Source organism: Onthophagus taurus, chromosome 11 (genome assembly GCF_036711975.1).
Source record: "Onthophagus taurus isolate NC chromosome 11, IU_Otau_3.0, whole genome shotgun sequence".
Lineage (NCBI taxonomy): Eukaryota > Metazoa > Arthropoda > Insecta > Coleoptera > Scarabaeidae > Onthophagus > Onthophagus taurus.
In genome coordinates, this window is record NC_091976.1 from 26,670,691 (window position 1) to 26,688,104 (window position 17,414).

Sequence of the window (17,414 nt, forward strand, 5' to 3'; positions counted from 1 at the left end):
TCTGCTAGAAGGATTTAAAGATAAATTACATAAATTTGCTTTTCAACCCAAGATCTTTAATAGCACATCACCAATAAAATGGAAAACCTCTGGGTTTTCTTCTCCACGATTGATGATTCAAGATCCAATCTTATAATACCGATTGAGTCTGTTGGCTTTTGCAATCCAACTCAGTATTATTCCGCATCTCCCGAATCTTTGGCAGTAGCAGTTCTGGCTTTTGCAATCCCATTCCATATTATTCCGAATCTTTGGCAATAGTAGCATATCTTGTTCAAGAAAGGTCAGTATTTTCTAAACATTCTAGGACGTGTTTAACAAATGCAACTGTTTTCAGAAAAACGATTATACAGTTTTTGCTAGGAAGAATTAAAGATTGGTAGGACTCTCCATAAATTGTTTTCCAACCCAAGATTTTTAATAGCACATATCCAATAAAATAGAAAACCCCTGCGTTTTCTTCTCCAAGAATGAAGATCTAAGATGCAATCTTATAACACCGATTGAGTCTGTTGGATTTTGCAATCCAACTACGTGTTATTCCTAATTTTTGGCAGTAGCAGCATATGTTGTTCCAGAAAGACCAGTGTTTTCGACACATTCTAGGACGTTCACAACAAATACAGCAGTTTTCAGAAAAACGATTATATAGTTTTTGCTAGGAGGATTTAAACATTGCTAAGATTCTACATAAATTGCTTTTCAACCCAAGATCTTTAGTAGCACATCTCTAATAAAATAGAAAACTTTTGGATTTTCTTTTCTAAGAATAGAGATCCAAGATCCAATTTTATAACACCGATTGAGTCTGTTAGTTTTTGCAATCCAACTCCGTATTATTCCGAATCTTTGACAGTAGCAGCATATGTTGTTCTAGCAAGGCCAGTGTTTTCTAAACATTCTAGGACGTTCTTAGCAAATGCAACAGTTTTCAGAAAAACGATTATATAGTTTTTGCTAGGAGGGTTTAAAGAAAACCTCTGCGTTTTCTTCTCCAAGAATGCATTTTGCAATCCAACTCCATATTTCTGCCCCTGAAATAGTTTCTTTTCATTTTCTTTGGAAGTTGGGTTGTTTTGCACCTTTTCTTGTTATTAAATAGCCTTTTAGCCATTTGAAATTAGTTGGATAATTCATAGACCATGCGGCAAACTACTATTATTGCATGATTAAAACAGTGGGAATTAGAGAGAAAAATCAACACAATTCTGAAGATATTCCAGTTTCAACTCTTAATGTATCTGCTTCATCTGAAGATAAAGATAGCAATTGAGGGACTTAGTAGGTGGTTTAGGGTTTTTGACGTGAAAAGAAAGCTCTGTAAAGGTTTCATTTTCCTGAAAACGATTTTAAAGCTTTCTGGATTTGTTTTGAGAAGACAAAGTTGTTGATTGGTATGATATCGCAGATAACGTTGTGTAATCTAGGAGAATTGCGATTGTTTCTGGAAGATGTTTATGGAAAGTTTCTAATTGGTAATACAAATTTTATTCTAAATAAGAACAAATACTATAATAAACGATAATAACGAACAACCTACTTCATATACCTTAAAAAAATATTTATCTAAACATTTTGTGAGATTTAACATTTTTGAATTGCCCATTGTTCTCAAATTATGTACTAAAGTTTACGACAATTTCTCCTTAAAATTTCTCTTGCTTAAAATTAAACTCTTCTTGATTTGATGAAATGAGACTTTTCTTCAAACCGATTTCGAAACTTAATCTATTCAAATCAAGAACGAAACAAATTTAAATAATAATAACAAAATTTAAAAAGATTGCTCATCACACAATAGTGAGAACAATATTATCTTGCGTTCGCATCTTGGTTTAGACTTAAAGATGAGAGTTACCGATGAGATATCGGATTCGTTTGCCGACAATCAAAGACGATATGCTCTCGGCGACCAGAGAGGAGATCGCGTTCTTCTTCAACACCACCTTCGCTCGTGGTTAATTGCGCTACCGTCCCATTGTCTCGTTAGACACGGTGTCGGCTTCATATATAAATAATGGTTAGGTGGAGACTTTTTTTGTCCTTTTTATCCACCCGCCACAATCGTACACCATACGAATTACACTGAAATTTAATATTAATTGTTACCTCTTAGTATACTATAAAAAAATTATTTTTGAAAACATTTAATTAATGTACCTCATATTTTTATGGATGCAATTAATAACGCATGTAATTTTATATTAAGGCGTTAATTGCAACATGTATTTGACATTGTAAAACATTTGAGTTTAATCGTTTTTATAAAATTTTGTTTATCTTAAGTACTTTGAGTTTTCTCAGAAATTTAATCTATCCGCATGGCACACTCCAGAGATAATTAGCGCTTGGTACCGGTACAAATATCTTCAAGTACTTTAACGTTCCGTAAGAGGTACCGAGAAGAGAAAAACGCACCATAATTCAACGACAAACGTCCCACATTAATATAACATACTGCCAACGTACAATTTTATTTATCTGTCCCCCTTTTTTTCACTCGTATTCTGATAGATACCAACGGTCGGTATCTATATTTGTTATCGACACCGGATAGCGAATGGACAATTAAATATAAATATATCGTCGCGTTCTCTTCGTCCTCCACACTTCTCTCCCATCATCATTCGTTCGGGGTCTTTCATCGGCCATCGTTCGCCGAGAGGTTGAAATGCCTGCGCCCGTTGACATGCGGCTGATTTATTTCAATTAATGGAAATATTCATCAGAGCTACTTTTTACCTCCGATCCCACGAAGGCATTAAAGCAGAAGAATAAAACGATCACGCCACAGATCCTCATCGTCTCTCTTCTCTTTCTCAACATTAAAACGACATCCGATCATCGTTATTTGCATTGATTTGCTCTATACAGAATCTTCCACGTTAATTAACAACCAATTATTGCAATATTTATCATAATAAATATTCAGTTATGCCACTTCTTTAAATTAAGAAAGAAAATAATACAGAAATACATCAAATCAAAGAAGGTCATTATGAAAGTTAAAATGTGTATTATCCCAAAAGCTTTTATTTCATATAAGTTGGTGTGCTTATATATATATAGAACAAGAACGAACAGGTTTCGATCGTGAGGATTAATTAAAATTCTTGTCGATCTCAAACGAGACGTGAAAATTCCACTCGTTCGACAAGACGAAGAAGAGGAGTTCTAAAATTTCCCCATCACTTGAATTGTTTGTTCTTTTGCCATTGTGACAATAAACAATTTAATTTAATGAATACATTCTTGCCCCATCATTAATACTGACGTCAAAATAGTGTTGATGGCGAAGACGATGAAAAGCTACGGTAGTTTCTTATATTCGATGGATATCGTGCTTAGTCCTCGTCTCCGTTCGTTAGTTAGTGCGTTTCCATTTAGCTCCGGAAAAATTGTCAGCTACTGTAGATACGCAATAAACTGGTAGAGACCCGTGCAGAAGAAGCACCTACCTTCACGGCGGCCCTGAAGCTCCTCGCTCTGGTGCTTGCTTGCACACCAATTTATTTTATTTGATTGCGGCCCGCTGTGGCAATCAGCCGGCGCGATTATTTTCTATAAATTGCTAATTGTTAAATGGCGTTCGGCGGTAGAGCCGCGCTTGATGGACAATTTCAAGTTTATGGTCGCAGCCTTCCCTTTCGTCGCTTCCTCTGCTCCCGTCTTGTGTACAACCATCGTGAAGAAGCGCAGCACGAGTGTTGTGGCACCGCGGTAGCGATTAGCGATGTTAAATTTTAGAGTTATACGACGTTAAACGACTATAGATTAACATTATTTAATTGCGTTTGATGGTACGGGGCGTAAGAGAGGTTATCTAAGGAGAAAGCGTGTCAATTTAACACAACATCTGCGGAAATCTTATAAGAAGAATTTTAATACCAACAAAAATATGATCCTAAGTAACTAAAATCTTAATACCTCGTTTAAAATCTTCTAGTTAAATTACTCATAAATTCTTATGGTTGTTGAATTAGTCAACATCGATGTCTTTCCATAAAACACACTCCAATCCTTAAAAGATTCAACATAATAAACTCTCTCCATAAATGTTACCACATTATGTACTCCAAAATAATCAACATATTGATAAAAATCGTTCATAGAAAGAAGAACTTTAAGAAATCATAACTCCAGAACGAATTCAGATATGCATTTTAAAGCAAATTGAATGTGCAATAAATAAATGCCATAAATAATTTCTTATTTTAAACAAACATCGTTGTTATGTTTTTTTAAACTCGTGTTTGATTATCGTTGGTTTTGAAGAATAGAACTTCAAAACATTCGTATCTCAAGAACGCTTTGAGATTTAACGATAAAATGAAAAGCGTTTTGAAGCAGGATTTTATGTGCAACAAATAATTTCTTACTTTTCATAATCATCGTTGTTGTGATTTATTAAACCTAACACTTCGTGTTTGATTGACATAAATTTAAACAAGACAGCTTCAAAATTTGTATCTTAAGAACGAATTAAGATATAACGATGAAACGAAAAGCGTTTTGAAGCTAAATTAATGAAGATTTAGTGTGCCATAAATAGTTTCTTATTTTTTATAAACACCATTGTTACGATTGTTAAAACCCAACACTGCATATTTGATTGTTATAGATTAAAAAAAAATTAAAAGATTGTATCTCGAGAACGAATTGAGATATCATCATAAAATAACGACCAAATTAAAGCAAATTTGATGGAGATTTACTGTGCCGTAGATAATTTCTTATTTTTCGTAAACACCGTTGTTATGATTTTTTTAAACTCACACAACATCTTTACGTTGTAGAATGGAAGAGTAGAACTTTAAAAATTCGTATCTCAGGAACGAATTGAGATATAACGATGAAACAAAAAGCGTTTTGAAGCAAAATTAATGAAGATTAAATATGCAACAAATAATTTCTTATTTTCCATAATCGCCCTTGTTATAATTGTTTAACCCCAATATTGCATATTATATTGTTATAGATTAAAAAGAAATTCAAAATATCGTATCTCAAGAACGAATTGAAATATCATCATGAAATAACAACCAAATTAATGCAAATTTGATGGAGATTTACTGTGCCATAGATAATTTCTTATTTTTCATAAACACCGTTGTTATCATTTTTTTAAACTCACACAACAATTTAACGTTGGAGGTTGGAAGAATAGAATTTTAAAAATTCGTATCTCAGGAACGAATTGAGATATAACGATGAAACAAAAAGCGTTTTGAAGCAAAATTAATGAAGATTTAATATGAAATAAATAATTTCTTATTTTCCATAATGACCCTTGTTATGATCATTTAACCTCAACACTACATATTTGATTGTTAAATTAAAAATAAATTCAAAACAACGTATTTCGAGAACAAATTGAAATATCATTATGAAATAACAACCAAATTAAAGCAAATTTTATGGAGATTTACTGTGCCATAGATAATTTCTTATTTTTCATAAATACCGTTGTTATGATTTTTTTAAACTCACACAACATTTTTATGATATAGATTGGAAGAGTAGAATTTTAAAAATTCGTATCTCAGGAACGAATTGAGATATAACGATGAAACAAAAAGCGTTTTGAAGCAAAATTAATGAAGATTTAATATGTAACAAATAATTTCTTTTTTCCATAATCACCCTCGTTATGATGATTTAACCCCAACACTACATATTTGATTGTTAAATTAAAAATAAATTCAAAACATCGTATCTCAAGAACGAATTGAGATATCATCATGTAATAACGACCAAATTAAAGCAAATTTGTTGGAGATTTACTGTGCCATAGATAATTTTTTATTTTTCATAAACACCGTTGTTATGATTTTTTTAAACTCACACAACAATTTAACGTTGGTGGTTAGAACAGTAGAATTTTAAAAACTCGTATTTCAGGAACGAATTGAGATATAACGATGAAACAAAAAACGTTTTGAAGCAAAATTAATGAAGATTTAATGTGCAATAAATAATTTCTTATTTTCCATAATCACCCTTGTTATGATCATTTAACCACAACACTACATATTTGATTGTTAAATTAAAAAGAAATTCAAAACATCGTATCTCGAGAACGAATTGAGATATCATCATGAAATAACGACCAAATTAAAGCAAATTTGCTGTAGATTTACTGTGCCATAGATAATTTCTTATTTTTCATAAACACTGTTGTTATGATTTTTTTAACTCACGCAACATCTTTACGTTGTAGATTAGAACAGTAGAATTTTAAAAATTCGTATCTCAGGAACGAATTGAGATATAACGATGAAACAAAAAGCATTTTGAAGCAAAATTAATGAAGATTTAATATGTAACAAATAATTACTTTTTTTCCATAATCACCCTTGTTATGATGATTTAACCCCAACACTACATATTTGATTGTTAAATTAAAAATAAATTCAAAACAACGTATTTCGAGAACAAATTGAAATATCATTATGAAATAACAACCAAATTAAAGCAAATTTTATGGAGATTTACTGTGCCATAGATAATTTCTTATTTTTCATAAATACCGTTGTTATGATTTTTTTAAACTCACACAACATTTTTATGATATAGATTGGTAGAGTAGAATTTTAAAAATTCGTATCTCAGGAACGAATTGAGATATAACGATGAAACAAAAAGCGTTTTGAAGCAAAATTAATGAAGATTTAATATGTAACAAATAATTTCTTTTTTCCATAATCACCCTCGTTATGATGATTTAACCCCAACACTACATATTTGATTGTTAAATTAAAAATAAATTCAAAACATCGTATCTCAAGAACGAATTGAGATATCATCATGTAATAACGACCAAATTAAAGCAAATTTGTTGGAGATTTACTGTGCCATAGATAATTTTTTATTTTTCATAAACACCGTTGTTATGATTTTTTTAACTCACGCAACATCTTTACGTTGTAGATTAGAACAGTAGAATTTTAAAAATTCGTATCTCAGGAACGAATTGAGATATAACGATGAAACAAAAAACGTTTTGAAGCAAAATTAATGAAGATTTAATGTGCAATAAATAATTTCTTATTTTCCATAATCACCCTTGTTATGATCATTTAACCACAACACTACATATTTGATTGTTAAATTAAAAAGAAATTCAAAACATCGTATCTCGAGAACGAATTGAGATATCATCATGAAATAACGACCAAATTAAAGCAAATTTGCTGTAGATTTACTGTGCCATAGATAATTTCTTATTTTTCATAAACACTGTTGTTATGATTTTTTTAACTCACGCAACATCTTTACGTTGTAGATTAGAACAGTAGAATTTTAAAAATTCGTATCTCAGGAACGAATTGAGATATAACGATGAAACAAAAAGCATTTTGAAGCAAAATTAATGAAGATTTAATATGTAACAAATAATTACTTTTTTTCCATAATCACCCTTGTTATGATGATTTAACCCCAACACTACATATTTGATTGTTAAATTAAAAAGAAATTCAAAAAATCGTATCTCGAGAACGAATTGAGATATCATCATGAAATAACGACCAAATTAAAGCAAATTTGATGGAGATTTACTGTGCCATAGATAATTTCTTATTTTCCATAAACACCGTTGTTATGATTCGTCATTTAAGAAGTTGTATGTCAAGAACAAATTGAGATATAAGGAATTGTGCGGTTGTGAGTGTCTGGATTTGCTGATGTCAGATACGCGAGTGTGACGAAGATTAGTTGCGAGAACAAGATCTATTATATGGGTGTGAGTTTCATCTGTCGCGTCATGAGCAACCTTGGGTTTGAATTTACAAAGGAATTACCATTGCTTCATTGTTTTCGAATATGTTTTTGATTATGCAACAAAATGACGTTGACATTGTGTTTTGAGTGTTAAGTGAAGAAGAAACGTTTTACGATTTCCAACTTTATCAGATAGAGAACTATTGTATATTTAGCTAATTTATAACTAAAAGATCTTTGAAGCATTTCTGTTTGATGGTGGGAGAAGTAGAACTCTAAATTTTGGTTGCAAACCATTGTGGCTTAATTAGACTGGATTAGCCAGAAAAGCTGCAATATTTGTTATATTTGGAATCACTTTAGCATCTCGATAGCACGATTTTGGCTTAACTTAAGACAAAGACGATGTGTAAGATTTTGTCTGATTAAGACGATGTTGGTATGAAGAAGTATGATGTAATTTCTCGGCAGTAGAGTAAGTTAAAACAAAGACTGTGCGTATAGTTTGGACTGATTAAGCTGTGGCTGAAACGTTACAGTTGATATGTTTTGCCAATATTGTATCAAACGAGCTTGATTTAATTAGCCTTAGAAAACCAACAAAAGCTTACTTCAAACAGCTTTAATTATTTCTGCATACCATTGGAAACTGTTTAGACGTATGTCAAAATGGTTTTAAATTCCTGAAACGAGACTTCTTCACAGAATGAAGAAAAGTATTTAATGTTAAATAAGAAATAAATTCTACACAAGCCATGTAGCAAGTTGTATTTTAACATTACGTTTCAACGAATTGACGACCAATCGTAATACGACGTTCAATTTCTTTACGACCGTCATTTCCATATTTAAATAATTAGGCGGAACTGGACAATGGTGTTTCACGGGCGGAAACGGCGTCTCGGAAAAATAACAATTACCGTTAACGGTTTGTTTCGGACGCAAATCGCCGGCGCGTGCTCTTTATGCGCAGCCGCTTTAATGTCTTCTCGAAAGGCATGAATATTGAGCCGGTTCATGAAAGTACCGATTTCCAATGCACGATCCACGCTAATTTATTTAAAAAGATCCAGTCCCGTCGCTCGTATACGACGTGCAAATTAGCAAACAGTTGAATATAAATTAAGGTTCGAAGACGACGAAGACGACGAAGACGACGAAAACGACGATGAATACGACGATGACAACGACGATCTCCTTCGATCCGGGTCGAGTTTTAACGATAAAAAATTACATTCGTTCTACATTCCGTAAAGAGTTACCTCAACACATATGTTACGTGAGTTTATTGTAAATGAAGAAAAAAGAAACTTAAATGACTACATAAAAATCATTGTTTTTTTAAACAAATTTATTTTCTAATAGTAAATTTTTCTAGTTAAAAAGCAATATAACTGACAACGTTCTTTAAATGGAAAACATAAAAGACCGTCATCTATCGATACCAAGAATAGATGAACGTAACCTGTTTCAAAGAGACACTTAAAACGGTTTAGAAACAATTTATTAACAACTCGTATGTTGGATTAATTGATCAGCAATTTTATGTATTAGACTTTTTTAATGTTCCGCTTTCTTTTCGTGATAAATGAAATGAGAATCCTGTTATAAAACTAATTCAAAATTTCATTTAATAAAAAAATTATTTAAGGTTTGGTTCAAAAAATGCAGAGCAAAAGAGCTCGGAAGCCTGTAAATGCGACTGTATTTTATTGAAAATTGCGGAGTGAGGGGATCGTCATAAAGCCGAGGCGAGCAATAAAAGTTTATTGGCCACGCTAAACGAGGAGTTTCTTGTTTTGAGTGAAGAAATGCAGGTGGTACTTCTGTTATTTTCGTTTAAATTGTTGGGAGTGTACAGATGAAGTGGGTCCTGGATTACTGCTAAAAAGTTGATCGAGTGTGAAATTGCCTTGGTTATTGGAGAGAAATATCAAATTCATAACGCAGTGTTTTGAGTTGAAAATGGATTAATTGTGAGAACCCCCGAATAACCGGTGTATATTTTTCCATTAATCATTTTGACATCAACGAGTTTTCTATTATATTTTATTAGGCGCCACTTTACCAACGAATTGAATCATTACCAATTCACTCAAATAAGGCGGCTCTTAATTCGATAATTACTCGCTTTAGATAGACCAATTGCAGTCATCGTCATCACATAATAAAAATGATCATTCACCGGGTTTTCTAAACTCAATTTGCCCAATTTATCTTACAAATGTAAACATATCGTGGCGGCAGATGGCTTTTTAAAATCGAAATCAACAAGCCTATCCCATACAACAATAATTGTTCAATAATTATCTCATCCAATTTTCCTATTATTACATTTCTAGAAATCATTTAGCAATTACAATTACAAAATAAATTGTATGAACGAAAATTAAAATTTTAAAACAACATAATTGATAAACTAAAATTAATTTATTGATGCGGAGAAGAAGTGAAATGAAATGTTTTTATGGAATTAAAATTAGAACTAATATTATACCAAAAACTATATACATTTGGATTCTAGACGTAATGAGAGATGATTCTGGTTTAGCCGTCTTGAAATACATAAGAATAAGAAAGCTGATAAGATATGTCAACTTATTTGGATCCAAGATACAAAATGAACTTTTTTGATGCTGATTTAACTAACGAAGCAACTCTAAAAAGAGGTTACTTTAATTAATAATTGGCGATATTTCCACAAGGATCCTTCAAGAAATAAATTTTATAGCGAAATTTGAACATAATCGATGAAAATTGGAACATCGAAAATTTTATCAAAACTTCAAATGTTATTTTCTCAAAAACTAAAAGTTATTTTTCAAAATGGGTTGGTTCATTGGAAAGAAGACACCTTTATTAACACTTTGGGAAATTTTCATACTCATATTCCAAGAACTGGATTTTATACGAATTTTTAAATCTTAATCGGCGAAAATTGCAAAATTTGAAAAAATTGTCGATCATTTCAAAAATTTATTTCTCAAGAACTGAAAGTGATTTTTCAAAACGGCTTTTTGCAATAAAAAGAGGATACTTTAATTAATAATTGGTGATATTTCCACAAGGATCCTTCAAGAAATTAATTTTAAAGCGAATTTTGAAAGTTATCGATGAAAATTGCAATAACGAACATTTTATCAAAGATTCAAATATTGTTTTCTCAAAAACTGGAAGTTATTTTTCAAAATGGGTTGGTTCATTTTAAAGAAGACACTTTTATTAACACTTTGGAAAATTTTCATACTCATATTCGAAGAACTGGATTTTATACGAATTTTTAAAACTTAATCGGCGAAAATTGCAAAATTCGATAAAATTGTCGATCATTTCAAAAATTTATTTCTCAAGAACTGAAAGTGATTTTTCAAAACGGCTTGTTGCATTAAAAAGAGGATACTTTAATTAATAATTGGTGATATTTCCACAAGGATCCTTCAAGAAATTAATTTTATAGCGAATTTTGCAAGTTATCGATGAAAATTGCAATATCAAAAATTTTATCAAAGCTTCAAATGTTGTTTTCTCAAAAACAAAAAGTTATTTTTCAAAATGGGTTGGTTCATTGGAAAGAGGACACTTTTATTAACACTTTGGAAAATTTTCATACTCATATTCCAAGAAATGGATTTTATACGAATTTTTAAAACTTAATCGGCGAAAATTGTAAAATTCGAAAAGATTGTCGATTATTTCAAAAATTTATTTCTCAAGAACTAAAAGTGATTTGTCAAAACGACTTTTTGCATTAAAAAGAGCATACTTTAATTAATAATTGGTGATATATCCACAAGGATCCTTCAAAAAATTAATTTTATAGTGAATTTTGAAAGTTATCGATGAAAATTGCATTACCAAAAATTTTATCAAAGCTTCATATATTGTTTTCTCAAAAACTACAAGTAATTTTTCAAAATGGGTTGGTTCATTGGAAAGAAGACACTTTTATTAATACTTTGGGAAATTTTCATACTCATATTCCAAGAACTGGATTTTATACGAATTGTTAAAACTGAATCGACGAAAATTGTCGATCATTTAAAAAATTTATTTCTCAAGAACTGAAAGTGATTTCTCAAAACGGCTTTTTGCATTAAAAATCGGATACTTTAATTAATAATTGGCGATATTTCCACAAGGATCCTTCAAGAAATTAATTTTATAGCGAATTTTGCAAGTTATCGATGAAAATTGTAACATCGAAAATTTTATCAAAACTTCAAATTTTGTTTTCTCAAAAACTAAACGTTATTTTTCAAAATGGGTTGGTTCATTGGAAAGAAGACACTTTTATTTACACTTTGGGAAATTTTCATACTCATATTCCAAGAACTGGCTTTTATACGAATTTTTAAAACTTAATCGACGAAAATTGCAAAATTCGAAAAAATTGTCAATCATTTCAAAAATTTATTTCTCAAGAACTAAAAGTGATTTTTCAAAACGGCTTTTTGCATTAAAAAGAGGATACTTTAATTAATAAATGGTGATATTTCCACAAGGATTCTTTAAGAAATTAATTTTATAGCGAATTTTGCAAGTTATCGATGAAAATTGCAATATCAAAAATTTTATCAAAGCTTCAAATGTTGTTTTCTCAAAAACTAAAAGTAATTTTTCAAAACGTGTTGGTTCATTGAAAAGAGGACATTTTTATTAACACTTTGGGAAAATTTCATACTCATATTCCAAGAAATGGATTTTATACGAATTTTTAAAACTTAATCGGGGAAAATTGTAAAATTCGAAAAAATGTCGATTATTTCAAAAATGTACTTCCCAAGAACTGAAAGTGATTTTTCAAAACGGCTTTTTGCATTAAAAAGAGGATACTTTAATTAATAAATGGTGATATTTCCACAAGGATTCTTTAAGAAATTAATTTTAAAGCGAATTTTGAAAGTTATCGATGAAAACTGCAATAACGAAAATTTTATCAAAGCTTCAAATGATGTTTTCTCAAAAACTAAAAGTTATTTTTCAAAATGGGTTGGTTCATCGGAAAGAGGACACCTTTATTAACACTTTGGGAAATTTTCATGCTCACATTCCAAGAACTGGATTTTATACGAATTTTTAAAACTGAATCGGCGAAAATTGCAAAATTCGAAAAAATTGTCGATCATTTCAAAAAATTATTTCTCAAGAACTAAAAGTGATTTTTTAAAACGGCTTTTTGCATTAAAAAGAGGATACTTTAATTAATAAATGGTGATATTTCCACAAGGATTCTTTAAGAAATTAATTTTATAGCGAATTTTGAAAGTTATCGATGAAAACTGCAATAACGAAAATTTTATCAAAACTTCAAATGTTGTTTTCTCAAAAACTAAAAGTTATTTTTCAAAATGGGTTGGTTCATTGGAAAGAAGACACTTTTATTAACACTTTGGGAACTTTTCATACTCATATTTCAAGAACTGGATTTTATACGAATTTTTAATACTTAATCGGCAAAAAATTGTCGATCATTTCAAAAATTTATTTCTCAAGAACTGAAAGTGATTTCTCAAAACGGCTTTTTGCATTAAAAATCGGATACTTTAATTAATAATTGGTGATATTCCCACAAGGATCCTTCAAGAAATTAATTTTATAGCGAATTTTGCAAGTTATCGATGAAAATTGCAATATCAAAAATTTTATCAAAACTTCAAATGTTGTTTTCTCAAAAACTAAAAGTTATTTTTCAAAACGTGTTCATTGGAAAGAGGACACTCTTATTAACAGTTTGGGAAATTTTCATATTCATATTCCAAGAAGTGGATTTTATACGAATTTTTAAAACTTAATCGGCGAAAATTGCAAAATTCGCAAAAATGTTCAAACTTTGTTAGGTCTAGTTTTAGTGCAATAAAAATATGCAACATAGTGATATTTTATGCTAACTAGCACTACTTACCATTGTCACTAGAACTAACACTAGACCGAGAACTAGAAAGTGAATAATAATTACATTTCTATATTAAGAGAAGAAGAAAAGATCGACTAGTTTTGGTCACGTAAACCGTAACGTTGTAACGTCAAAATCTATTTTGTTTTAAAAATATAGTTTTTCATAAAACAAAGGAAATAAAAATAAACGTGGAATGGTATCAAAAAACCGCAATATCTTATATATTTTATAAATTTATCTGCAATTGTTCTCAATCCAAGGAAAATTCTGTAACAATAGGTGATGTGATAAAATAAAATCCTTTTTTTACTTCCTGTAAAATAGTTTTCGCGTTTACCGCGCGACACGCGTAAATGTTTTTAAAACCCCGAGGATTAAGAGCGTTTTCGCGAATGTCTTACAGTTAAGTTGTAACTGTAAAGGAATTGGCGGCATAAAAATAGAGAGTTATAAAAACAGATCTATAATAAAAAGTTACTTGACTACAATATACGAACGAATCTCTCGGTGTATCACCTGCGGCCACACCGTTTGTTGGATGATGGTCACAAGAAAGAAACACGCGCATTGTGTCACGCCGCCAATTGTCACACCATTACTTCCTTAAAGTTTTTATAGCTAACATTTAATCTAGAACGGAATAATATAAACATAAGCGTTCGTTAAATTGACATTTATTAAATAAAACCACGAGTTAAATCTTAAAGTGTAAAACGAATAAATGTTATTAATTGAAAGATAAATTTCAATTAACGTTTGTGCTTGGTTTTAATGACTTTTACCGACTGATATAAATGGTAATTTAGAGAAATAAGAAAAATGAAATAATAAACAAGAGGGTTTCAGGGTTTACTTAATGCGAAGCTCCCAGCTACATGCCGGTAGAGAAATCAATTAAAACGCGCGCCATCGACCCGGTCAGTAAATTGCTAATAGTCGCGCCAAAATTGAATTTGGTGGTTACGAATTAATGCCCATTGTTTGCAGAACGCACTCGTCTGGGATGACGTTTTCTACTTATTACACAGCGTCCATTGGTTTGGAGAAGAAACGTTCCGTGACTCGGCGGCATTATATTAATTGCTTAATACCTGGCCATACGAAAACCACTTAAATACAGTAAGTGTGCAGTAAAACATAAGATTGAACCTGACGTGGATGTTTTCTAATCAGAAATTTATGGGGTACCGAGAAACCATTTATTTGTTCAGAATTGTTTATAAGTTCAACGTTGTTTATATTAATATTAAACCGTTTGTCCAAGTAATTGTTATAATGAAATTAACTAGAAACAGATATTAAACTTAAGAATATTAACTGTTTTGTTAACAAAGAAATAATTTTAATAAATATTAATTTATTTACTTTTACGACTATTTCAATTTTAAACATTAATCTTTCATTAACGATAAACAAAAATAATAAGCAAATTAATCTGCTTTCAATATTACTTTAGCCATGTGTTATTTAACATTGCCATCAAATAGGAATAGAAATAAAGTTTTGGAAGTTAAGCACAAAAGATGATTTTTTAATTTCTAGTACGAAGTAGTTTACAAAGTGATCTGTCAAAAAGCCATGCAACAATTCTGGTGACCACACCAAGAGAAAAGAAACATCATCAAGTATTTTATTGCTTCAAGACTTGTTGAGACTTCTGATTCTCTTTTCCATGAATCCACCATGTCTGGCCAAAAATTTGCATTCACACTACAAGTAGGTACTACTTATCCGTCTAAATTTTATCTTTTATGCAACAACCTTACATTGCTCTTCACCCTGACTTTTATAATTTTTATTATTTCCAAAGTATCACTTTTCTAAGCTAAGTTTCTATAAATCTTGATCGTTGTAGGATAAAAATGCGTTAAATATCTGCCACTTATCGCGATGGATGATGATTTGGTTGGCCTCATCAAAATCTTTATCCAAGAACTGACGTGCAAGGCTGTCCACTGTTAGTCGTTGGGTGATGTGGTTCATCTTCTCTTTTATTCAACTGCCCATCCATTCTGCCATGTTTCCTAGATGTAACTTCTATTCTGCCATCTTTCTTCCGACTGGGATTTCTCAATTTCGCCCCTACTTCAGCCAGACTTAATCATTCACTGTAGTTTGCATCGCAAAAGTTACTTTGTTGTCTATGACTAAGCCCAAATATTTTGTAGATAAGGTTTTTCCACAATTTGTATGTAATGCAAATAGATCTCTGAGCAGGACAGCATATCTTTTGACATTTCTAATCTTATCATGCCATCGTATAAAATTGGTCAGAAGATATATCAGCAATTTTGGTCCATTTTGGAAAATTTAATGCCTCGCTCGGAAGCAACTTCGATGATGTCAATACAGCGGCCAATATAAATTGTTCAGTTTTACCGGATTCCAGCATCTCACCGGCAAGCAACCTCGTCGGTTTGAAAATAAACGTCTTCTTATAGGAGACTTTGTATCTGTACAAAGATATAAAAGAAACTATTTCGCCTCAAATCGCCGAGGTCGCTTGCGGGCGAGGCAGTGGAGTTGATTATCAACACGAAATCGTCAGTTTTGAATGACTCTAGTACCTCGCCCGCCAGCGACCTCGGCGAAGTGAGAGTAAACGTGATTTTATAACATATTTGTTCCTTTTTCAAGACATATAATGAACGATTTCGCTTCAATTCGCCGAGGTCGCTTGCGGCCGAGGCAGTGGAGTTGATATATCAACACGAAATCGTCAATTTTGAAGCTGGTTTTGATATGTCAATATAAAGTGTTAACTTTTACAGAATTCTAACGCCTCGCCCGCAAGCAACCTCGGAATAAACCTCGGAATAAACGTCTTCTTATAGGAGAGTTTGTATCTATACAAAGATATAAAAGAAACGATTTCGCCTCAAATTGCCGAGGTTGCTTGCGGGCGAGGCAGTGGAGTTGATTATCAACACGAAATCGACAGTTTTAAATGACTCTAGTACTTTTCCAGGAAGCAACCTCGGCAAAGTGAGGGTAAACGTCATTTTATAACATATTTATTCCTTTTCAAGACATATATATAATGAACGATTTTGCCTAAAATCGCCGAGGTCGCTTGCGGACGAGGCAGTGGAGTTGATATATCAACACGAAATTGTCGGTTTTGAATGACTCTAGTACCTCGCCAGGAAGCAACCCCGGCGAAGTGAGGGTAAACGTCATTTTATAACATACTTGTTCCTTTTCAAGACATATAATGAACGATTTTGCCTCAAATCGCCGGGGTCGCTTGCGGACGAAGCAGTGGAGTTGATATATCAACACGAAATCGTCAGTTTTAAATGACTCTAGTACCTCGCCAAGAAGCAACCTCGGCAAAGGGAGGGTAAACGTCATTTTATAACATATTTGTTCCTTTTCAAGACATAAAATGAACGATTTCGTCTCAAACCGCCGAGGTCGCTTGCGGCCGAGGCAGTGGAGTTGATTATCAACACGAAATCGTCAGTTTTAAATGACACTAGTACCTCGCCAGGAAGTGACCTCGGCAATGTGAGGGTAAACATCATTTTATAACATATTTGTTCCTTTTCAAGACATATAATGAACGATTTTGCCTCAAATCGCCGAGGTCGCTTGCGGACGAGGCAGTGGAGTTGATTATCAACACGAAATCGTCAGTTTTAAATGACTCTAGTACCTCGCCAGGAAATGACCTCAGCAATGTGAGGGTAAACATCATTTTATAACATATTTGTTCCTTTTAAAGACATATAATGAACGATTTTGCCTCAAATCGCCGAGGTCGCTTGCGGGCGAGGCAGTGGAGTTGATATAT